This window comes from Rousettus aegyptiacus, unplaced genomic scaffold (genome assembly GCF_014176215.1).
Source record: "Rousettus aegyptiacus isolate mRouAeg1 unplaced genomic scaffold, mRouAeg1.p scaffold_m13_p_8, whole genome shotgun sequence".
In the NCBI taxonomy this organism is placed as follows: domain Eukaryota; kingdom Metazoa; phylum Chordata; class Mammalia; order Chiroptera; family Pteropodidae; genus Rousettus; species Rousettus aegyptiacus.
The window spans coordinates 33001094-33026547 of NW_023416311.1; the positions used below are offsets into that span (position 1 = coordinate 33001094).

A 25454-nucleotide genomic window follows, 5' to 3' on the forward strand; every position below is an offset into this window, starting at 1 on the left:
AATAAGAATGAATTTTTTTCCCTCGAATGTTGACAGAATTCACAAGTGAAACTATCTGGACCTGGTAAGGTTTTAAGTTAAAACTCACTTTTTAACAGATATATGGCTGTTTAAATTTTCTCTTTCTATTTGTCTCAGTTTGGTAAATTGTTATTTTGAGGATTTGTTCATTTTATCCTAGTTATTAATTTTATTGATATAAAGGTACTTTTTAATATTTGTGGAATATGTAGTGATAGCCTCTCTTTATGTCTGATATTAGGAATTTGAATTTTTGTCCTTTTTTGTTGATTGATATTGTTTGGTATTTTGTAAATTTTAAAAAGCTTTCGAAGAACCAATATTTGGCTTTATTAAATTTTCCTCTATTTTCTTTTCTGTGTCATTGATTTGCATTTGTTGTCATGTTCTTCCTTCTACTCTTTTTTTTCTAACAAATTTACTCATGTTTTTCTAACAAAATCAAAAGTTTAACCCACTTCCTGTTTGCCCTGAGAATATTCCCTGGCAGTGCTTGTGGCTGCAGCATTTACCCAGAGATAATTCTCAGATTAGAGCCCTGACCTTACCCCCAAAGTTTGCAGCAAAAGATCTCACTTTTATTATTACTTTCTCATCACTCTAGTATAGCGATAATCTTTGGAAACAAATGGCATCATTCTATTTATAGCATTCTGTTGTTAGTAGTCGTATTTCTATTTACAAAATATAGAAATTCTCACTGAAAAAGTCAAATCCTAGATGTTCTGCTTTGTGTTGTTCTGTGATTTGAAATTTACCACACACAAAAAAATTATTAAATACTGATTGATCATCATATACCTTTCTGTTAGATTAGGATTGGAGACAAGTTCTGTTTAGAAATAACTCCAAGAATAGTTTTTATATTTTATTTTCACATTGAAAACCAGTCAGATTTGCTTCCGTCTCAAGAAGCATGTTTACATAAAATTAAATTAACGCTGGCAGCGAGCTGCACTTTTTTTTTTGTACAAGAAATGGGTTAAAAAGGGCTAATAAAATTTTCCTATCCTCCTCCAGATTATGTTGTCTTCTTTTAAAAGCTGTAGTTTTTAAAATTATTTATTTATTTTTCTTCTATTGGGAGGCAGTTATTAGTGAGTCCTCTTGTACCTGTTGGGCTTTGTTTTAGGCTTGTTTCAGTTTTGTCCTTGGTAATGACTTTCAGTCTAGGGCTTGGTCCTGATCCCTTTTGGGATCTCAACTGAATGGCAAATATGCACTATGACATTACTGCCCTGGCTTGCCTGGGGCTCCCACCTCTCTAGGCATTGCTGCACCTGGGCCCTCTGTCTGCCCATTGCCCCCCAGCGGTGGTTCTGTTCTAGGCACTGTGGAATCTCACTCCGCACACTCAGCCCAGCTCTTGGCCAAGGATTTAGGATGAACTCTCATACTGCATTCTGAACAAGGGATTTGTGCTTTTTTTTTTTTTTTTTTTTTAACTACCCCGTCTTGTAAAGTCAGCTATCTCTGCAGACTCAAACTCCCGTCCTTACTCCTCAACTCAGGTTGTCTTTCTTGCCCAGCACTCTGTGCTGGGGTCTATCTTTCTGTGCACTGTCTGGAAGTGCTCCTAGGTAGAATGCTAGGACAAACATGGAACCAATTTTGTGTTTCCCTTTTCTTAGCTGGCTGACTGTTGTCCAATTCCAGAAAACAGTTACCTCATATATTTTGCCTAGTTTTAGAGTTGTTTTCTCAAGTGGATAAATTGATACCAGTTACTTCATTGATAGAAGCAAAAGTCTCACTGTCATTGAAATTTAATTTCTAAAGTTCATTTACTCTAGGGGAATGTTACATCAGTTTTACTGTTGTGGAGTATAAGATATTTACATACAACTACTTTTGCTGAGCAGGAAATAAATAACGTGTTTTATTTAGAAACAAAACTAGTGACTACTATTATCAGGTAAATTTATCTCTGATACTGAAGGATTGAGTTGTGGTTTAAAGTCAAGGATATGAAGTCCTATCCATACTTACATCTAAACTGAAACACAGAAACTTGAAACCAACATTGCCAAAAGCAAAAGCAAAAACAAAACAACAGCGTAATTCTGTGTTTTAGAAACAAAGGTTAAATTTGTTGTTTTTTTTTTTCAAAAGATGCAGCTGTGACCATTCAAAACTTCAAAATGTCATTTTAATTGCTTGCCAACTTAGAGAAATTGTTTGGAATTTTGATCTTCTTATTTTAGATAAAAACAAAAAAAGACAAGTGACCTGAAGAAGCCTCCTCCTGACTCTTAATTCGGGACTAAACCTCACTTCAAAAAAAATTACTGGAGAGTAAACAATAAATGAAATTTTATTTTTCATTTTTAATTCATAGATTTAATTCTAGTAAACTACTTGAATTCCTTAAAGGTATGCACCTTGCAAATGAAAACTTCAATATACTTAGATTTTTCTGCATTTATTTTCTTGGAGTTTTCTAAAATGGAAGCATTTACAATTACTGAAAAAATAGGTTCCACAATAATTTTCGCATTTTTCCTTGGGAAATTTGTTTTACCTGTGATGTCTTGTTAAGGTAGAGGTCTACTTAGCTAAATTGCCATATGAATATGTAACTGTTTTCTACATTTTCGTAAACACTAAAATGGGTTCTATCTGAATGCCGGACTGTTACGGTTCTCCCTGCATGAAGGAAGGGAGTGGCAGAGAGTGGGGAAGAGGAGGATTTTGCTGTCCCTCCCCCCACGGTACATTTAACAATATCTGGAGACATTTTTGATCGTCACTACTGGGAGGGATTTTTACTGGCATTTAGTTGATAGAGGCACAGGACAGTCTGCCCACAACAAAAAATTACTTGGTCTAAAATGTCATTATTGCCAAGGCTGAGAAACCATGTTGTATTCTTATAGACTTAGGTTCAAATGCCAACTGTGCTCCCTGGTTACATATGTGATTTTGAAAAAATTATTAAAATGAGACTTACATTTACTTTCAGTGTTATCATGAAGGATAGCTATAAGGAACAAGAAGTCAGCACAGCGCTAGGAACATAATAGACCTTTAATAATCAATACTATTATTATTGCTACGATTGTTTTGCAATATATTAATTTTATATTTAGATGAAGTACCTTAGTGCTCAGTTTTAAATTATCACACCTTTGAGACAGGAGAGAAAAATATGTGAAAAAGCGATTAGCTTGTGTATGGGGAGTTTTCCACAGCATAATCCCTTAGGACATTAAAAGAGACCCAAAGGTTACACTGACTATGTGTAAGGCTACATACTAAAGATATTTTGGTTCAATCACAAATCACAGACAACTCTGTGGCACACAGTGAAAACTAACCAGATACATCTTTTGATTTCTAATATTACCAGTTCTGCCTCCACAAGTAAGATGAAACAACAGAGCCAACAATTGGAGCCCATTTCTCTGGTGACAAATACAGTATTTCAAATCATACCTTTTATAATATGTTGTATATTTTAGAATACATAATATATTATGTTACATATTTTAAAAGCATCTAGGGATACAAATGATGCTCTTTACATTGTGTTTATCTAGAGAAAGTGTGGTAAAGTTCCATCTCTAAAGACTTTCCATGTATAAGCTTGGGGATCATGCTATCATTTTGATAGATAATTAAAAAATGTTATCAAGCGGGCTTACTTTTTTATTGCAAGGTTTCCTTATCTTGTAAATGGAGCATAGAATTTTAAAGCAGAACCTTGATGTCTGCTAATTAACTGAGCTACCCAAACAGGAGGCATTCATTCCTTGATCGGTGTTTACTGAATGCTTGCTATGTGCCAGGTCCTGTGCTAGAAGTTGAGAGTATTGTTGTAAGCAAAATAGTCTAATAAGGGAGGCAAACATTTATCAAATGATAATATAAACATATAATTTCAAACTATAAGAAGTACTATGAAGAAAAATGAAAAGAGCTCAAAAGAAGTAAGAGAGCTCTGCTCTGAACAATTTTAGTAATTTCTAAAGATACTTTTGTACTAGTTTCTTTATTTGTTCATTCATTCATTCATTCATTCTTTTATTCATTCATCCATTCTTTCACTTATGTACTTGAGAAAACTTTATTAATTCTACCCCAGTTATATTCTAGTCAGAGAAAACAGTATGAACAAGATACTCATGGTATTTTCATAGAATTTATGATTTAGCTATTGGAGTGACCAAATATTTAAAAGAAACAAAATGAAACATTGCTTTTTCCCTGGCAAAGTCACAAATAAGGGGAAAAAAAGAAAACGAGACAAATTATCTGCAGATCAAATTAAATCACACGGGTATTATTAGTGATGCCAATTCCACACTGACCTTTATGTCAACACATGAACAAATCTGCCATTTATCATCAGCATTTGCAAGGAGAAAGGAGAAACTCCATTGACATCATTAAATAATGACCTTAGTTACCGAAGAGGAAGAAGGCACAGAAGAATGTCAGCAGAATCTCTTGATTACATGATGGTTTCCTAGCAGGCAGGAGACTCTGACTAGAAGACTTATCCTTTGTCATCCATTTCTAAAATTAATTATATTTGTTCAAATATTCACAAAACATATAATTCCTTTCTCTGTCTCTAGTAAATAGAAATTATAGATAGGTTTTAAAATTAGAGGTCTCAAATTTAATAACGTATTTTTAAGTAATTATTTAAAATTACATTTATTAAGGTTTAATTGTTGTCTCTTCTGTATGAGTCCATTGTATACCTTATAAATGTTTCCAATAATCACATGAAATTTTAATGGATACACAGTAATAGTCATTAATTTTAAATTAAATGTACTTGTTCACTTTAAAATCTAAATTTAAAGTGCCACTATAAATAACTCAGGAAAATAAATTCATTTTTACACGAGAGTAACTATTACTTTGGATTTTTATAACTATAAATACTGTTGTTCTCCTCAAAGAATAAAAATAACTGATAGAGAGCCTTTTGTGTGTGTGACATGTACAGGTAGTGATTATTAGATGTACTTTACATGGATTATTTAATTTAATTTTTATGCAGTAGTAAGGCAGACCTGGTCTTATGTTTACTTTAGAAATGTGGAAAAAGGTTTAGAGTGATTAAGTGACGAGTTAAAAGTCTTGTCTTCTAAGAGTTGGTAACAGGTTTTAAATCTGAATGTCTGAAATCCCATGGACTTAACCATGTTTTAGTAGAGCAACATCATTGCCTTCATTTCTGATTTCTAATTAAACTACCGTTAATTAGGTACTTTCTCCAACCTAGATGCTTTCTTGGTAAATACACTGTTGAAAAAACAGGCAAAATGATAGCAATGAAAGCTGGACACCATTGTCATCAGGGGAGGAGACTGCGGTGTGCTGGAATGGGCTCCTCCCGGCTGACAAGAGTCGGTGGTTCTGTATTTACCAGCATCTCCAGTCAACAAAGTCAAAAATCCTTGATAGGGAAGCGGGTCACCAATATATTTTTCTGTCTGCTTCAAGTAATCGCAATATGCTTTTTAATTTTTTGTGTTTTATTGGAAATTTTACCCTTGAGTAACATTTAAAACCTCTTTCCACCTTTATGTTCAGTATAACGGATAGCCATAGGCAAATACCCCATACGAAAAAAACCTCTTAAATTCTACAGAATTGTTTCACTTTTATATATTCATATTATTTCATTTTCATTTATACTTTATACCATAGGTCTAGAGGAGTATTACCAAAATAGTAAATACTTGCTCAAAACAACATATCACATAAGTTTTATTTTACCTTAATTTATTTCTACTTTGATGCTCTTCCTTATTTGATACAAATAGGAGTTTCTCATCTATATTATTTCCCTTCTCTATAGAACTTCTTTTAACATTTCTTGCAAGACAGGTCTACTGGTAACAAATTCCCTCAATTTTTGTTTGTCTAAGAAAGTGTTTATTTCTTCTTCACTTTTGAAGGATCATTTTGCAAGATACATATTCTGGGCTGGTGTTTTTTTTTTTTTCTCTCAACATTCTAAACATTTCACTTCATTCTTTTTGTTTGCATGATTTCTGAGGAGAGGTCAGATGTAATTCTTTGTTCCTCTGTAAGTAAGATGTTTTATTCCCCTCTGGCTTCTTTCAGGATTTTTTCTTTATCTTGGTATGTGGCTGTAGGCTCAGTGTTCCAAGGTAAGGGGTATGAGGCTCAGTTGGAAGAAAATGCGGGGAGATGTAGACAACTGCGACACACCTCTTTACTCCAGCAAGGGCATAGTCAGCCTTGCAGGGCGGCGATGCCTTTTTTACACGAGTTAAACAATAATGACACTCTACCAGATAACTTCTGCTTGGAAGTTAGTTAACAGTGTTGGGAGGGAGCCTGACTTTCTTCTTTCTCCACGCACTTGGGTTTTTTCTTTTCTCTCTTTTTTTGTAATTTTGCATTAGTTTTAACAAAGCTGTGGGGGAAATATTTATATATGTTTTGCTTAAATCAGTTCTGAGACAAATCATCTCCAATGCTCAGCAAAATAGATAACTGTTTTTGGGATATTGTTACTGCTTCTTTTCCTTCTTCTTCACTTCTTTTCCTTCTACTTTTTCCTCTCTCTTCTTCCTCTCCTATTTTTCCTTTACCTCTATTTTTCTTCTTATAACAATATAACATGGTGAACTCTTTAAATGAGGCATAACTTTACTGCTTTGTATGATTGACTGGCTTGTGTTTTACTGACTCTCAATGGCTGTAAGTGCAATAACTAATTTTCAAATGAATGAAGGACACTGTTTATATAAATTTATTTAGGAAGATGGATAGTTGAATGAGAAAATTGTATTTGTAGTTCCTATACGAAAGCAGATCATCTTGTCAATAAAATGTCATTGCAGATCATCTCGTCAATAAAATGTAACGTCTTGAGCAACGGTCTAGAATTACAGCATCTGCAAGTGCTTGGTGCTTAATTCGTAGAGCAAATTGCTTTTTCTTTTGAAAACTCATCATTTTGTCTCTAAGCATCTTAAACCTTTGTTCCTATTCTATGGCTTTAGGAGTCAAAAGAGAATCTTTTAGCATTGAGTTCCTTTATTAGCAATGCTGTTACTTAAATTTTGTAGTAATACTTGATGCCGTTTAAAGTAATTTCCATTGAGGAGATTTGTCTGTCCTTTTGAAAGCCTGTTCTATTGTTTGGAATCATTCTTGCAGTGAAATACTTTTATCTCAACCAAAACCAAAACCAAAATCCAAAAACAAAAACCGCCTCTCTTTCCTTAAAAAATATTCAGTTATTTCCTATCACTTTTTTTCTATGAAGATGGGAAACAGCTGGCCATTGACTTACTAATAACAGGACCTTCCATAATTACAGAGTTAATATGCTTATTAGTTTCTCTCTTCCACAATTAGAAGAAAAATAAATAAAGATAAGTAAGGTAACTTTAGAAGAATAAGTATAACCTAATTGGTTTACAGAATGGCGTGTTTTCCTTATCTGTTTGGATGATGTTACTTCACATTGAGACTGAATTTTCAAAATGCTTTGATATATCATGCTATGTTTCATCTTATAGAAGACTTGAAAGTCAATTAAGAAGCTCCTTTAGTTCTCTGATTTATGTGCATGGAAATGAAATCTTCATTCTCAAAGTGACACAGCTGGCGGAATTTAAACTAGAACTGAAGTATGCAGTCTTTTACCTGAGTGTTAATTTAATTAATCTCTCAGAGTTCCTTCTATTGTATATGTTTTAGGACATAGAATATTCTTTTGTGTTCATATGTAGAGTCCAAGAATTCAGCCCATTTCATATATTTGTTGAGCACTGAGTGAGCAGTAGATTTGAGCAGATGCTAAGTTACAAATATAAATAAACCCTGGAGATGCCTGTGGTAGTATGAGTGCAGACCCAAAATACAAAGTATATTAAGCTGACTAATGGGTGTCTTGGGAGATGTATTGATTGTGAGGGTGTTGTAGTTCTGATGTTGACTGATTAGTAAGGTTGGTTTAATTGACTAGGTTAACTAGGTATCTATCTCTTTCGCCCTTCATCTCTCTGCCCATGTGTCTTTAGAATTTTATCCCAGAGGAAAAACTTTCCAGGTGGGAAAGGGTAGATTATTAGCCAAAATATAATTATAATATATTTATAATTATAAATAAACCATTATGGAGGAAAGCCGCAGTGAGTAGGTGTTATTTGAACCAGTCCTTGCAGGATGAGTACTATTTCTACAGTGAAGGACAAAGGTAGGTGTGAAAAACACATTCCACGAACAAGAAATGGCATGGACATGATGATAACATACAAAGGGTTTTGCAGAAGGTAAAATTGTTAGGGAATGATGGGAGATGATAATGTCAGTGTGATTCAAAAGAATAGGATTATCTTTCCTTTAAAAAGTGAACTCAGAATGTGTCAATTTTGAATGACTTTCAGAATAATTTGATGCCAAGGCTTCAACTTGAGGAAATCAATGAATCAGAAAGAGCTTGTGGGGAGCATGAGGAAATATGGAAATTTTAGGAGAAAAAAAGAAAACTTGGAAGAATAAGAAATGGGAAAGATGTTGAAGACAAGAATGTGCTCAGAAAAATAAGTAGGAAATATCTATATAGTTGATGTTTACACAATTGCCTGTGTGTCTGCTGCTTGGGGAACTGGGTAAATTGTATGACAAAGCATTACTTTGAATGATGATTATGCTATAGATCTTAAGGTGTTTCTTAAAATGAAGTGAATTTCAGGACCTAAACAATACTTGTATTTTTTGGAGAGCAGAGAACCTCGGTTCCACAGTAGGATGAGACCATTCTTCCTCTTTTGACCATTTTCAATTTGAGATTCTAGAAGGAAAAAAAAAAAAGTTTCATTCCTGATAGCAGTATATCACAGTATGGTTAATGGTTGATTAGGGGATGATGTATTAAAATTAACCCAGAAAACTGTCCCCTTTGAGACTTGTGAAAATGAGAGGGTGTTAGGCTCTATTTGGTATCTGAATAGCACCCTTAAAACTATGTTCTTTAAGAAATTTTTTCAATGGGGGGAAAATGTTTAAATCTGGATCTACTAATAATCGCTGCATTAAAAACACAGCTACACAATTTTGCCTTTTATTTCTCTGGGGCTCAGGCTTTACTTGTGGTTAGTCATGTGCAAAACAGAATGAAAACTTCCACAGTCAATTTATGTTTATTCCCATCTGCCATGAATGGTAACCCATGATCTTTTCTCTATCGGGTATTTTTATTATGTTCTTGTTGCTATTTTGCAAAGAATCTGCAATCACTTATTCTGTGCATCTCATCCAGTTCTTGAAGAGAGACAACACTTGCAAACATAATGGCCAGATGATCTCAGGATGCAAGAATCCTTCAGATGTTTGCTGAGAACTATTGAAAGATGCTTCAGTTTGACAAAAGCAGGAAATGTTAATTTCCAGTTCTTTTATAAATAGAGGGATGATCTGTAAAGGGAAAACTGTTGTCACAGCAAATGTACACTTGAGTGACTCAAACCTAATTAGTGGTTATATGATTCACTTGGAATATATTTACTGTAACAACTGGTAAACTGCTTTTCCAAATTCAGCTGTTGAATAGTCTCTTTTTTTTAAAAAAAAAACAGCTCCGAAAATTTATTTTTCCCTTTTTTCTTACCAAAACCAACATTTTTACACCTTCATCCTTGATAAACATGCTACATGTAACCAATAATTAGTTCCCTCCATCTTCTTTCTATCCTCACTTTACCCCTTTCTGCAAAATTTCCAATATATTTACTTTAAGAAAACATATTAGCATCATCCACTCTTTCTCGGCAACAGAAGAATGTGACTATTATTTGATTAAAGGGTATGGCAACTAGACAGTTATTTAATTATAAAATATAAAGTCGCATTCCTCAAAAGATTTTATTCCACAAGATGTTCAAAGCAGTTGATGTATGGTAATTTTCTGCTATGCCTTCTTGTTTTGTTAAAAACTTGATTAGGTATGACCAAGAAAATAAAATTCAAGCAGAGTTTTGTGATTTAGTGATTAACTGTAAGCAGTTTGCAATATGGTTAATTTAAAGAAATCCTAAAAGCAGACATAATTTATCTCTTAGATACACCACAAATTTATTTGGGGGGGGGGAATTATTTTGAATCAAATAATCAGAAATTTAGACAATGTATACCCCAAACCAGCAATAATGGGAAGAATATTATTCTCCCCTACTTTATATGTTTTCAAAAATATGATCATAAAAATAGCAAGTTTGTGGTTTATATTTTGGGAAATGTAGAAGAATAAAAAAAACGTAGTGTTTCCACTACTCGTAATGTTTAGAGGTATTTGGTTCCCAAATGTTCCTAGTGTCTGAATATGGAACTGTATATTGATTTGATATGATTTCAGATCCACTTGTTTGTATCTCAGGTGAAGATGTTTTAATCCATTTGTTTATAACAAAGAAAAAATCATTTTGATACAAGAATGAAGTAAGTTGTTTTCGGGTGTTATCATCACACATCTGTTGTCAATTGATAAACACTCTGGCCCGGTTGATGATATACACTTCTGGGGGCTTATCAATAAAAACATATGAAGAATCAACTATGTCAAGGGGGCATTTAGACTATAAGTTTAGGAGAAATTCTGAGAGTTTTTCATATGGGTGGGGTGACACCTTGCTGGCCTACATAGCTCTCTGAGGACCTTTGGGGCATTAGCTTCTGCTGTGGTAAAGGCTACTCTTTTACCCATGGTGGGAGAACTGAGAAGTGGCCCCCATGAAGGACATCCGCTCTCCTGCCAACACTGGCACCGTGGTTCCCTAGCAACAAGGGACTTTTTTTTTTTAATTGCTCCAGCAGCTGGAAGTCAGCTCATGGTTGGTTAAGCCATCTCTCCTGAGTGCTTGCTTGTATAAAAAGGTACACCTTATCTACATTTTGACTTTATTCTTTTTCATCTCCCCTCTCCTGGAAAAATGGTGTAATTAATCTATCATTTTTTTGAGTATGTTATTTCTTGATTGTCTTAGTAAGAGACATATCCTGTATGCTATTAGCTTGTGAAATTCCTGCAGTGAACCTGTGTTAAATAAATTGCTGGCAAAGATAAACTGTCTCTGAGCGTAATTTGCTGCCCCAAAACAAAGCAGGAATTTAAAAAATATTTGGAATGTATTATGTACAGACTTTTGTAGCTTCTTTGAAATGAGTTCTTTTCCAAGTGCCTGCTTGGATGTCTACATACCTAACTGAGCTCTTTGAAAACCTGAGTCCTCCTTGTTCCAGAGATAGACATGGATCGACAAAGAATGCAGCTGTATCATAGATATGTCAACATGCATTTTCCTAGAAATGTGAGATACTTTTTGAAAATAGTAACTTTTACCTACTGATTTATGAAGGTTAAGATGTTAGAAATGAATAAGTTTTAAACATAAACATAAATGTTAATGCATATTTTAGAAGAAATAGTTGAGGCAAGGAAAGTTTTAAAAGGTTTATTAGGCAGTGAGAACAGAGACCTCCAGAACTGGCTCAAAGCCACAGTCATCATATAAGTGAGGGGGACAGCTGGGTTGGGAGGATTTCACTTCTCTACAGAGAAGAACAGAATTATTACTTTACCAGGTGATCATGCTTAGGAAGCACTGGCATTAGTTGGTTCTTTCAGCTGGGTTTGAGTACAGTGTAAGGGTAAGCTCTTGATTTTGGAATCCATGTAGGCCAGCTAGCTTTATACAGAAAAACAAAACAAAACAAAACAAAAAGCCCATTCTTTGGCTGCAAACAATTCTGCCCTGATGAGGTCAGTCATATCACTTCATTTTCTTTTAGAATCATAGCTAAAGAAATGAAAAAAGGATCACACTGACAGCAAAGAGAAAATTACTTTACATAGTGGATGGATAATGTGCTGTGAGGTCAGATTCTTAAATATTGCGGTTTGTTGGAATCTTTAAAAAACTTTTTTTATAAGGCTGAATGATTTTATTACCACTAATAACCCTTGTGGCTCTGTGAACTAAAATAATCTGGGTAATCAAAATTTATGCTTTAGGATGGAAGATGATTATCTTGCAGTTGAGAGGGAGGAAATTCCTCTTTTGCCAGTCCTCTCTGCTAACTACACTGTGGGTTAATAACTGCCTGGAGCTTTTGGCTAACGTTCTGTGGTGGAGGTGGGAGTCTCTTTGAAGATCACATTTTGGTCATTGTTGGCAATGAACTAGGCAAGTGACTGAATAATCCAAAACTTTTTACTCAGAGAAGAAGGACCACTTGGAGATACTAAAAAGGAGGGGAAGGCTGATCTTGAAATGTCTGCTCTCTTCATTTTAAACTAAAACAGCTGTTTATGGTGGAGATTACATTTGTTCCAATGTATAAAAGTTCTACCATTTTTGAGAGTCCTCCTTCCCTGTGTTCATCAAGATGGCTGGTTTATTTTAAATGAGGAGTTGGGGGAGAATTGGATTAAATATTTGCTGGATTTAAGCTGGATTTATGGAAGACAGGACTTTTTGTTTTCATGTAAATGTGAATGGATTCTTTTTGTGGATTTCTGTCCAAATAGTTGAAGGAAAATCATTCAGAGTGGAGGTAACAGATTATAGTTATGTGAATGTCCTCCATAATATTTGGTAGAAGAAACAGAGTTTACTTATTTTTTTTTCCTAAGTCTGATTAAATCTGATCCAGAGTCCTTATACATGAGGGTGGTGAGAAATATAAACTCATTCAAACTCATCCTTCTAAAAATGAACTTGTGTTTCAATGGTCCTACACAGTTTAGAAAAATAATCTCTAAAAAAAATCTGTGCAGGTAGTATTTTATTAATATATTTATTATGAAATATACAAAAATAGAAATACAAAGAGACATATATAGTAATCATTTTGAAGCATTTTAATATTAAATTAATGGACTAAATCTTTATAATTATTATTTATCATAATTATTGAACAAAACTTGATCAAGTGTACTTTATTGTTTTGAAAATCTTGGTGTATCAGTGATTCAAATGTTGGCTCATAGGTCCAGTTTATTTTCACACAGTTTTAATGAAAAGATACCTAATAAAGATAAATAGATTTAGATGGATGAAGTGGTAGCTTGACTATGTGAAATTATACTTTTTTCATATCTAATAATAGAAAAGTTTTGTTGCAATTCATCTGGTACATATCCATGTTCTGCAATGTCAGTGAGTTAGTGGTTCTCACACATTTGCTCAAAGCTATTCCTTTGTTACATTTTTACTAAAGGGTTCAAACTCAATGAAACTCTTTGTATAGACTATTTTAAAACAGTCTAGCAAATCATGTCTCTAAGTATTTAAAGTGTAATATATGAAGTGTCTTTTTTTTTAAAAAAAATATATAATATGCTTACTTAATTTTGGCAGCAAGGTCACACGTTTCCATTTCAAAACATCTATTTTCGAAATGATCTCTCCATAGCTCAAAATCCTTTCACAGTGTGGTCATTTTTGCCCCCTACTCTTAAAATGTCACCTTAACTTGAAGGAGCAAAGAAAGGTGTTTATATTCTTAGAGGCTCAGTACTGATTATCACAGGGAAGGTAAACAAATTTGAAATACATTTCTTTGCCATTAGATAACATTATATAAAGATGGTCATACCCCATCTCGTTCCACCACTCTGCAAGATTCTCTGTTTTAGATCATATAAATTTACAAACTGATGCATGGAGGTATAATACATAGCAGTACATGGGAAGTCAGAGAAAGCCTAAGCAAGCACTGCTACCCCTCTGCATTGTAGACCTACCACGTTTGCCTGAGGCTAGCTGCCTACTGTGGCCGATGTAGGAGAGTCTGACAAATGGACTATGTTTAAATTCCTCCTCTTTTTTTAAGTTTTTACTTTTAAAAAAATTACACTTAAGTACAAATCTAATCCTTAGATTGAACTACAAGGCGTATATTTACAACTGGGAAATGACTGGCATATAGTCTTTTAGGAGTGTCCACATTGACACCAGGGGACAATGTTCAAGCCCTTGAGGCTCTGTTACTTCTGTGTGCATCTTGAACTTGGGAATATTTGGTGAGGCTAGGGCTTGGCCGCCTGGTGTCCAGCCTTCCTACCGACAGTTACGTTTGAAGTCCAGCTACCTCACTGCCGTCCTAGAAGGAAATAGAATAGCTTTCTCTGGACCCATGAAATGTGCCTCTAGGGAGTTGTCAGTGTTTGCTTCATACCTGAAGTGCTTTATGCAGTTTCGGGGTACTCACCGTGAGGTTCTAGACTCCTGATTTCCAATAGTATGAGACATTTTAGTATTTTGAGAATATTCTTTGAATCTAGGTTAAATGTTGAGGGGCAGAAAGGGGGAAAGCCCGTGTGGTGCATTTGAGGAGTTTGAGGAAGGCTCACCTACCTTATAACTATCTCCATCAGGAAGCCTAGTATTTAAAATTAGTCATATGCATGTTTGAATAGTAACTCCACTGGTTACTAGTTGAGTTACCTTAACTTAGGATTAATTTTTTTAATACTTAGTTTTCTCTTCCACAAAACAGACATAGAAGTCTTATCCATCAGAGCTGGCGTGAGCATTAAGGATAATGAATGTAAAGTGCTTAGTACACTACCTAGGTATTCAATAATTGGTGGCTTTTAATTTATTTCTCCTCTTCCTTCTCCTTTTCTGTGTTGGTCAGATCCCTTTTAGGTGTTTGGATGGGACAAGGACAACATTATAGACTGAATGTTCATGTCTCCCCCAAATTCACGTGTTGAAATCTTAATCCCTTGTGTGATACTATATGGTCGTGGGGCTTTTGGGAGGTGATTAGGGTTAGAATGGGTGATGATGGTGGAGCCCTCATGATGGAAATAATGCCCTTATAAAAAGAGGAAGTGACACAAGATTCCCCCACCCCTCCACACCGTCCTCCTCTCCTACCTTGTGAGGATAGAACAAGATGGTGACAAATGGTCTACAAACCATTTGTAGAAGAGGGCTCTCGTATTTGATGTACAAAATATATCTTACTTTGCAATTGGGGAATAGGACTCAGAATGTTTGAATTGAAATCCCAGCCCTGATACTTACTGACTCTGTGTTATCTTGGAGAAAAATTTTAACCTCTTGGAGTGTATATCTTCATCTATAAAGTGGGTTTAAGTAATATAGAGTTATTGTGAAAATTGAATAAGATAATTCACTTAAAGTCAGTTCTTCACAAAAATAATAGCATTATCAGAAGCTGATGTTATACTCAAGGGATTTTACCTGTTGTGGAAAAGACATTGTTCCTACTCTCAAGAATTTTATAACCAGAAAGAGATATTTCTTAGCTTGAGGAATGATGCTAAAAGAAATGAGTGTCATACTGGGGCTGCATTGTTTGTACTTAATTATAAATTACATGTTTCTAAGTTCTTTATCACTGCCTCCTGAGCCAGATGTCTTTCTATGAATTATCTGCATTCAGCAAACTTTTTTTCTGATATGAAATCTTTCTTGTATATTGCTTTCTTTATTTGACAGTCTTAAGTTTGCTATGTAGTAACATGTCAAATAATTTGGAAATGAAGTTTTATTCTTGAGATTATTATACCCTACTCATTTCATTAAATAAAAATGAGAAATTCACATACTAAGATAGACAATTATTTAGGTTTGTATCAATAAAGTTCTTTTCAATCCTTATTATTTTCAAATAATAAATGAATATGAAAAGAGAAAAAGGAAGTATATGGTTTTTTTTCTTAGTTAAAATTCTAGATCTTGGTTACAAAATATATTATTGATAAGACAATGTAATATTTTCTGCTATGATGTCAAATGAATTACAGTGCTGAATTTATAATTCAAACATTTTAATATAACTCTTCATGTATACATTTTTCTTAAAGTGGGAGTGTTTATTTAGCTTGTTCTATCTGGGGGTGTTTTAATCCCTTACAAACACATACAGACTCCCCCCGAGAACAGCCTTTGAATCCAGCAGCGTCAACTCAGATTTGAGATTCATTGAAAGAGTTATGTTAGCAATTACAAGATATGCTCCTTTTGTTTATCACACAAACATAAAATGCATAATTTGAAACAAGCTCTCTCTCTTTTTTCCTTTTTTTTTTTTTTTGGTAGAGGGAAAGGAATAAAAAGTCTAGAATTCTATTGAGAATAACAAAGAAAAGAGACAGGATTATTCTACAGAGTATTATACCTAACATTTCTGCATGCTTATCTTGTATTTTCTCCTAAAAATCTGTGGAAAAGAAACCTGAAAATTATATTTGTTTCTCAACATTAAAGAGAAAGAATGATTATAGTTGTGAAAGAATAAAATGTTTTTAAGAATCTGAGAGAATTTGTCAATGAAAAGAAATATATCCGCTCAGAGGAAGACAATGTGCTATTACCAAAGGGATTTTACATGACAGGAAACGACACTGTTCCTGGTCTCCAGGAGTTTATGACCTAAAGGAGAAATAAGAAAAGGTCTGACTATCACTGAAATGCTAGGCTGCATTTTCCTATAACATTTATATAACCTGACTATATCTATTTTTTGGCAAGAACAGATTATTGAAAACATTTGGGAGGGCGAGTTCACTACATGACTCATAGAGAGTTAATATTTGTTTCAATGTCAAGTCCCTAAGGCCACTTTCCTTGAATCAGAAATATTATCCTCACCCCAGGATTGAGTCTTGATTACTCAGTGTCAATATTCCTTTCAAAGTGACCATTTTCTCCATCTCCATGGATATATATTAATTGTTCATTAGCTCCTTTCAGGGAGGGACAACTGTAAATACTTAAGAGCTAATAAATTTTATGTGTGTTTATGAGTAAGTTTGTCTAGATATTGCCTCTCTCACACAGAAACTAAAATTGCAGCCAATAGCTGAGGAGTAAAATAGATTTTGTCATATTAACCATTTTTCTCATATTTTTTTATACATAAACTAATTAGAAAAATTGAATTGACTGGATAAAAGTAAAAGTTTTGAAAACATATTTAGAAGTTAAAAAATTGACATAATGGAAGAAAAGAGTGGAAAATTGGAAAGGACATTTCTCTTTTGCAATCACTATTCTCCTACATTTCACCTTTGTATAAAATTCCTTGGGACGTATTTTAGAATCTCCCTTTTTCTATGTAACTATATTTTGCTATCAGTGTAAATACAAATGAGATCCTTTAAATTCTTTCTTACCCAATGTTGTAATTTTATGTTTTATCTAATATCTCAGTAACATTGATGTGAAAATGAATTTAATTAAGGCTAGATTGGTATAAAGAGATAGCGTTTGGAAATCCTAGAATCATTGAATGCTAAGGTTTATTGTTCTTCTACCTTCTACTTAACATTGGTTTTGGGAAAATAAATGGTATAGGAATATACTTCCCCCACCCCCACCCCAGCTTTACTGAGATGTAATTGACACATAACATTGTGTAAGTTTAAGGTATACATACACATATATTGTAATATAATTACCACGGTAGCATTATCTAATACTTCCATCACATTTCATATTATCATTTTTTTTTGTGCAGTGAGAACATTTAAGATTTACTCTCAGCAATTTTCAAGAATATAATATAATAAGTATAATCATGAAACTGTTTACAGATCCCCCAGATGTATTCATCTTCTAACTGCAAGTTTGTACCCTTTGACCAACATCTACTTAATTTCCTCAACCCCCAGCCCATGAAAACATCCATTCTACTCCCTATTTCTATGAGTCTGGCTTTTTAAAATTCCACACCTAAGTGATGTCATACCATATTTGTCTTTCTCTGCTTGGCTTATTTCACTTAGCATAATGCCCTCAAGGACATATGTTGTTTTAAATGGCAGGATTTCCTTTTTTCATGGCTGAATAATATTTCAGTGTGTGTGTGTGTGTGTGTGTGTGTGTGTGTGTGTGTGTGTGTAAAATGCCACATCTTTATCCATCTTTCCATCAATGGATGCTCAGGTTGTTTCCAGATCTTGACTATTGTGAATAATGATACAGTGAAACAGGAGTGCAGATATCTCTTTGAGATCCTGATTTCATTTCCTTTGAATATAGATTCAGAGTAGGATTACCAGATCAGATCATAATTCTATTTTTATATTTTTGGAGACACTCCATACTATTTTCCATAGTGGCTGTACAAATTAAATTCTCACCAACAGCACATGAGGGTTGACAAAGAGATGTTCCTGTCAGGTGAATTCTTCTCTGGTTTGGATAGACTGTCTTCTGGGAATTTGTCTAATTTTCTACTCTCAGTAGGACAATTGTAATGGCAATCTTTAGTTCTCTTTGCTGCTACCTAATGGGAATCTTAAAATTAGAGCATGTCCTAAGCAGCCAATTCTCAACTTTTGCTCCTTGTAGACTAATTTGTCTAGCTCTCCACCATCAAAAGTACCACTCAAGTATGTGTGTCTGTGAAGTCATGGTGTTGGGAAGAGAGTAGATGACATGACAATGAGGAGACAGTAAGAATGTTGATAAGAGAATATAAAACAAGAAGTGTGGCTTTTCAGAATCCAAAGTCTAACTGGACTGTGCCTAGCCTTAGCGTAGTTGTGCTTCATCCCGAAATGTCTTCATGGTCTGAAAAACTTTAGGTTTTTAGTGGAATATCCTAATACAATGTGAGCGAAGCATGGATTGAAAGTAGGTCTTGACCGATTACTGTTACTGGGCTGTTGTAGTCTTGATGTTACAGTAGCGAGGAAAATCATCTTCTTTTTACCAATGTTTTTATTTCCATTCAGTATAATGATGTGAGGGAAATAATAATAACTATGAACTTGAAAGGAAATATTTTAATAATTAAAGTGATAACATACTAAGAAATAATATAGATACAAAGCAAAGTGAGTAAAGTAAGATATATTCAATGAATGCCACAGAATCCATTGTCTTTGCAAAAACAATACGATGCAGTGAACTTCAATTTATTTTAAGTGTTTTCTCTTGAGAATCACTAGAATATTAACGTCAATAAAAAATAAAATTAGGTAGCATTCTCTGTTCGTAGAACTTTTGCTCTAGAACTCAGAAAAATTATATTTCAATATAGAATTCAAATGATAGGTTATTTTAAAAAATAATGTTACTGGATAGGAAAGTTATAATGTCATTTTGTGGGCAAAATATTTTCTCAGATTATATGTTGTTGAAAAAGATTTCCAATCTTGAAGTAGGTATTTTTTTTCTGTTATGAAAAGATATCATTTTATGTGTGCAAAAGCACATATGTGCACATGCGTGTGTGTGTGTAGCATATACATGTGTTCCGCTCTCATTCCCCACACCTCCATAATGCTGAATCACTTTGTTTGTGAAACTTAACTAATTTTGTTTCAAACTCCCATCTATAAGGTGCTGGAAGACCCAGAATCTGTAGGCATTTGGAATGGAAGGATTTCCATTTCTCTCATCTCTGCCTGTGAGTTTTGCTTTTACTGATGCAGGAGCTACACTATCTGATTTAACTCTGTGTAAAGCCCTTCTGATATATCCCCAAAGTTACACATATTACTTCCCATGAAATTCCATTGGTTAGAACTTAAGCCCATGGTCATACCTAGTTGCAAGTAAAACTGGAAAATATTTCTTCTGAGTGGCCATGTACTAAATTAAAAACTAAGATATCTATTCCATCCAACAACAGCAGAATATACATTCTTCTCAAGTGCACACAGAACATTCTCCAGGATAGATCATAGCTTACAAAACATGTCTTAGCAAACTTAAGAAAGTTGAAATCATAACAGTTATATTTTCTGGCCATGATGGTATGGAACTAGAAATAATAGCAGGAGGAAAAATGGAAAATTTACAAATATGTGTAAATTAAACAACACACTCCTGAACAACCATGGAGTCAAAGAAGAAGTCAAAAGGGAAAGAAAAAATATCTTGAAGTAAATGAAAATGGAAGCACAGCATACCAAAAATTACAGGATGCAGCAAAAGCAGTTCAAAGAGTAAAATTTATAGCAATAAATACCTACATTAAAAAACAGAAAGATATCAAATATACAGCCTAATCTCACACCCCAAGGAACTAGTAAAAGAATACCCGATAGAGAAAGAATAGTCTCTTTAATAAATGGTGTCGTGAAAAGGATGTTCACATACAAAAGAATGAAGTTGAACCCCTATCTTACACAACTCAACAGAAATTAACTAGAGATGAATTAAGAGTTTAAACATGAACCCTGAAACTTTAAAACTCTTACAAGAAAACAGGGAAAAAGCTCCTTGAAATTGATCTTGGCAATGGTTTTTTGGGATATGGTACTAAAAGCACAAACAACAAAAATAAAAATCAGTGTCAGACTACCTCCAACAAAATCTTTTGCACAGCAAAGGAAACAATTAACCAAATGAAAAAGCAACCCGTGGAATGGGAGAAAATATTTGCAAACCATATATCTGACAAGGGGTTAATATCCAAACTATATAGAGGACTCATGCAACTCAATAGAAAAAAATATGATTACAAAATGAGTAAAGGACCTGAATAATATTACTTTTCTAAAGAAGACATACAAGTGGCCAACAGGTACATTAAAAGGTGTTCACCATTGTTAATCATCAGGGAAATGTAAATTAAAACTATAATGAGCTATCATCCCACAACTGTGATCAGAAAGACAGGAGATAAGAAGTGTTGGGGAGAATGTGGAGAAAAAGGAACCTTTGTGCACCGTTGGTGGGAATGTAACTGGTACAGCCACTATGGAAAACGGTATGGCAGTTCCTCAAAAATTTAAAAATAGAACTACTGTATGACCTAGCAATCCTCCTTCTGGGTATATATCCAAAGGAAATGAGATCAGGATCTTGAAGAGATATCTGGACTTCCATGTTTGTTGGAGTATTATTCACAATAGCTAAGATATGAAGACAACATGTGTCCATTGACGGATGGATGGATAAAGATGATGTGAGATGCACACACACACACACACACACACTCACACACTGGAATGTTATTCATCTGTAAGAAGAAGGAAATCTTGCTACTTGTGATGACATGGATGGACCTTGAGGGCAAGGAGTGAAATGAGTCAGACAGAAAAAGACAAATACTGTATGATCTTCCTTACATGTGGAATCTGATAAATTCAAAGTCACAGAAGCGAATGGTGTTTGCCAGGGACTGGGCAGTGGTGGAAATGAGGAGACGATGATCAAAAGATACAAACTTCTAATTATAAGAGAAATAAATTCTGGGGATACAGTGTACAGCCTGGTGACTATAGTTAACAATGCTGTACTGTATACTTCAAAGCTGCTAAGAGAGTAGATCTTAAATGTTCTTACCATAACAATAACAAAATTATAATTATGTGAGGGAGGCGAAGGATGTATTGACTAGCCTTCCTGTGGTAAATATTTCACAAAATATATGTGTATGAAATCATCATGTTGTACACCTTAAACTTACACAATGTTATGTATCAGTTTTATATCAGTAAAGCTGGAAAGGAAAAAAAGGGGAAAACAAACCCAAACATGTCGAGTTCTTTTAATGTTGGAGGAGGAATCAATAAGGGAAACAGCTAGCGGTGTTCTCTCCTGGGGCCATATTCGTCACAGGGTCATCTCACACAAAGCACAGTGTAGCACGGCAGGGAAATGTGAAAATTAACTTTAGTGGTGCCCGGTCTTCAAAGTCCTTATAATATTCCATCCGGCAGGATTTCGTCTCTGGCCTTCTATTCCAGCTTTACTGTCTGACCGCATTTCAGAAACCTCAAACATTTCCCTTTCCCTCTCCTCTTTGGCTCTATATCCTTATTTTCCAACCTACAAAAGTTTCCTGTTTATGTAATTGAGAGCATTTACCTGCCTCCTTGCCCAATGCTAGAACGATAGCTTCGTAGTCAATTGTTACAAAGACCAATCTGATCATCTAAATAAGTGAAGTGGACCAGGTATGTGGCAGAAGGGAGTAGTGGAGACTGTGACAGATTAGAGGGTGTGTGCCCCATCCATGAGGAAAATAGCCTACCCAGCTCTGGGAATCGTGCCATTCCAATACACAGGCCAGGTGGCCACACCTCCTAGCTTTTACAGGAGAGCTGAGTTTGGATTCTTAAGTTAACTTTCCTCTCTATTTAAGTGTTAGCAAGTGATTCACATTTTTCCAAAACAATATGACAGCAAGCAATGTACTTACTTTTGCTGGCTGGTCCAGGGAGCTATTTTGCAAACTCAGCTTTAAAACAGGCAAGCATTACACATGGGGGACTCAGCTTCAAAACTGTCCTATTTGGGTTTCTCTTAATGGAGACTTTCCTCTCTCTCAGCGACTGTTGCCTTATACTCTCTGTGGAGGTACTGATGTTCTGATTTTACATTCTCCTTTATAGTTTTTAAAAGAGTTTTTACACATATTACATATTAACCTTTAACGATAACTCCTGAAATTTGGCAGAGCTAACATTATCTTTACTTTAAAGATGAGGAAACTGAAACTCAGAAGATCTAAATATTATAACTAAAATGAGGTAAAGGTGATTCAAGGATTCATATCTTCTGACACTTTGCTTAGGGCACTTTCTGTTTCATCCAGTCTTTTGAGAACTGTGACTAGTTTAAATATATAATATATTGTGAAATCTCAGCATTCAAGCTCTTAAGAAGTACTTGAAAATCATTAAAAACTAATTTCAGTTTCCTGAGAGGTAAACATTATTGTGCTATTTTATAAAAAGAAGAAAGAGATTCAGGTTCAATCGTCATGGGAATGTCGTCAGTTCCAAATTGTACTTCTTGTCTTTGTATTTCCCAGTTTGATACTCCAATAACTAGAATTTTATGTTCATTGTTATTCTCTGCTGTGATTCTAAATGTAGCATCTTCCTTGCCATGAGAAATCACTTTAAGCATTTAGTGAGCGCCTAGAGCATTGTAACAATTGTCGATGAACTGGAGAAGAGAAATTAAGACTTGTCTTTGCATGTGTCAGTTATGAGAGGAACACATGACCTATAACAAATAATGTGCATATTCATAAGAATTTTAAAATAAAATTAACGCATACATATGGTAAAAAAACAAACAAAACCAAGGGATGCAGAAGAGGTGTCTTAGTCTGGGTTCCTCATGCTGGTTGATTCTGAGATAACCACCTCTGGGAAGGTAGTTTATTTGAGAGATGATTGTGCAGAGACAAGGGAGAGTGGGAAGACTTAAAAAGGAAAGAAGAAAAGTTATTATAAAGGGTTATTATTACCGGGTTGCCCACTATGGGCAACTGTAGCTTGATCACACGAAGATCTTATGAGAAGCATTTGGAATGCCTTGATGAATGATCTGTGCAAGGATTGCCTGAGGAAGCGCTCACCATGGACTTCCATGCTCTGCAGGTTGCACATCAATGCATGGGATGGCCTTCTGCTGGTGTGGGATTCTGCAGCAGCATCAGAGAAGCTCGAGTATAAAAAGAAAAGCCACAGAGGTGGCATGCACTTAAGGTAAGGAACCATGAAGTGAGTTGAAGCCTGCACAAAATGATCTCCATGGGCATGGATAGAAACAAAGGTGAGGCTAAAAATCTATTTGGCTGTGCACGAGAAGTGTCTGATGCAATGGCTTGAAAACAAGAATAGCTATGTCCTACGTGGCTATTTTGGCCTTCAGTTTTATGGTGGGTAGTTCATCACACAACTCTAAATAATATAAATATTATACTATTTCTTAATTTATCAAATTTATGCACTATTTCTTCCTCTAAGTTGCTATTATTTTTAGTTATTTTATCGATATTATAGTTTTAAATAATATACTCAAATGCATGATCTCTTATTTTATTGGTTGACAGTTATTTTTGACTTCTTAGCAAGCTGAGATTTTTCCCCTTCATCTATCTCATTCTGTATCTGTCTCCAGCAGTTGACAGCTAAATCTTTTTTTTTTTTTTTTAGTATCAAGGATGATAGTTTTACATTCCATTTTGTGTTCTTAATTATCTCTGCTTTTCACTGTACTTTGACTAAGAGTTGATAATAAATGATATTTAACTATTCCGCCTATGTAAATATTCTATGCAAAGCTGAGAATATTTAAAATATGCTAGGCTATATTTTCCTTAACTGATCCAAACGTATGACCTTTGTACAACTTGAAAAAGAATGTTTCATTAAGGTCCAAATGAGTTATCTTTCTTATAAGCCATCAGAATTTGAGAATCATGCCATGTAGACTTCACTCTGTGTGCGTATGTGTGTGTTTGTGTGGGAGCCTGTACACATGTATGCATGTGTATTTCCCTGGAGTTTCTAAGTGCCTTTCATTTCTTTTTGTTAAAAGAAAAATAATACCTTATTCACCACATTACTTTCAGTTTCTTAATGATTCTATTTCTGGAATGGTATTTATCCTATGCATTTTTCTTCTTGAAGATATTTTTGATACTATTTTCCTGATATAAATTTGACCAATTGTGTTGTGCACTTAGTCCACTTTAAAGATCATGTGATTATATTTACTGCACTTCTATATTTTGTATTTCTTGACTCTCATATTTTCATTTTCTTGATTTTGACTGAGTTTGCTTATTTCAATATGTTCTCAAGTAACTCAGAAATAGCCTTGGCAAGAGCTCTTATATGTCTTTATATGTTTGAAAATGCCTTTTATTTGCACTCCTGTTTGATTGATGGCATAGCTGGTCTGGGAATCTAGTTCAAAATAATGTTCCTCGGTTCTTTGAAAATACTGCACTGTTGTCTTCTTGCATAAAGTTTTCTAAATAAGAAGTCTAATACCACTTAATTCTTCTGGCATTTTTGTTTGTTTGTTTGTTTGTTTTGGTGTAATATCTTTCCCCAAACTCTACTACAGAAACTTTTAGAATCATCTGTTTTTTTACCCTTGAATTTCTAACGTTTAAAACAGAGCTTCTTTTAATTCATTGCTTAAGAGCTGCTTTTTATAACAGGATACTTGTTCATGGAACTGTTTTATGATCTATGCTCAAAAACTTCCTTTTATACCAGCCAGAATCCACTGTGGCCTGGATTTTATCTGCTCCTAATTTAAATAACATCTTACAAATGATACAGTGCCGAGGGAATTTCTGGACTTGGCATTATGAACTCCCCGTAGCCCTTACGTCAGGATATTTGATGCTCACTGTTAGAGTGGCTTTGGCAATTGAAGACTAGATAACTTTTATCCTTGGACTAGTTCTTTTGGGGGTATTACAGTGCATCACTGGAGAAGACCAGTCAAAGGCAAACATAACATACGGTGTCAACCTGCAGAATGGACCTTCAACTTAACCCAGGCTACAAGGTGCAGAATCAGCCTGTTATCCATTTTTATGTCTATAGCCAAACCTCAAATGTATCATAATTTATTTATTCTTTTCAAATCCAAAATAAATTTTAATTTTTAATCTAAAAACAAAAAAGGTATAAGCCTGTTTTCAATGAATTTGTTCGGCACTCAGAAGCTCTTTTATTC

At 34.5% G+C, this 25454-nt stretch overlaps 1 long non-coding RNA gene across 1 annotated transcript in view; it reads left to right on the forward strand.

Annotated features, from left to right (window-relative positions):
- Positions 1-23353: 23353 nt before the first annotated feature.
- LOC107501052 overlaps positions 23354-25454 on the forward strand; it is a 53763-nt gene continuing 51662 nt past the window's right edge. Inside the window, exon 1 of the long non-coding RNA XR_001594673.2 lies at positions 23354-23461. This is a non-coding gene — a long non-coding RNA (uncharacterized LOC107501052). The remainder of the gene's footprint in view (positions 23462-25454) is intronic.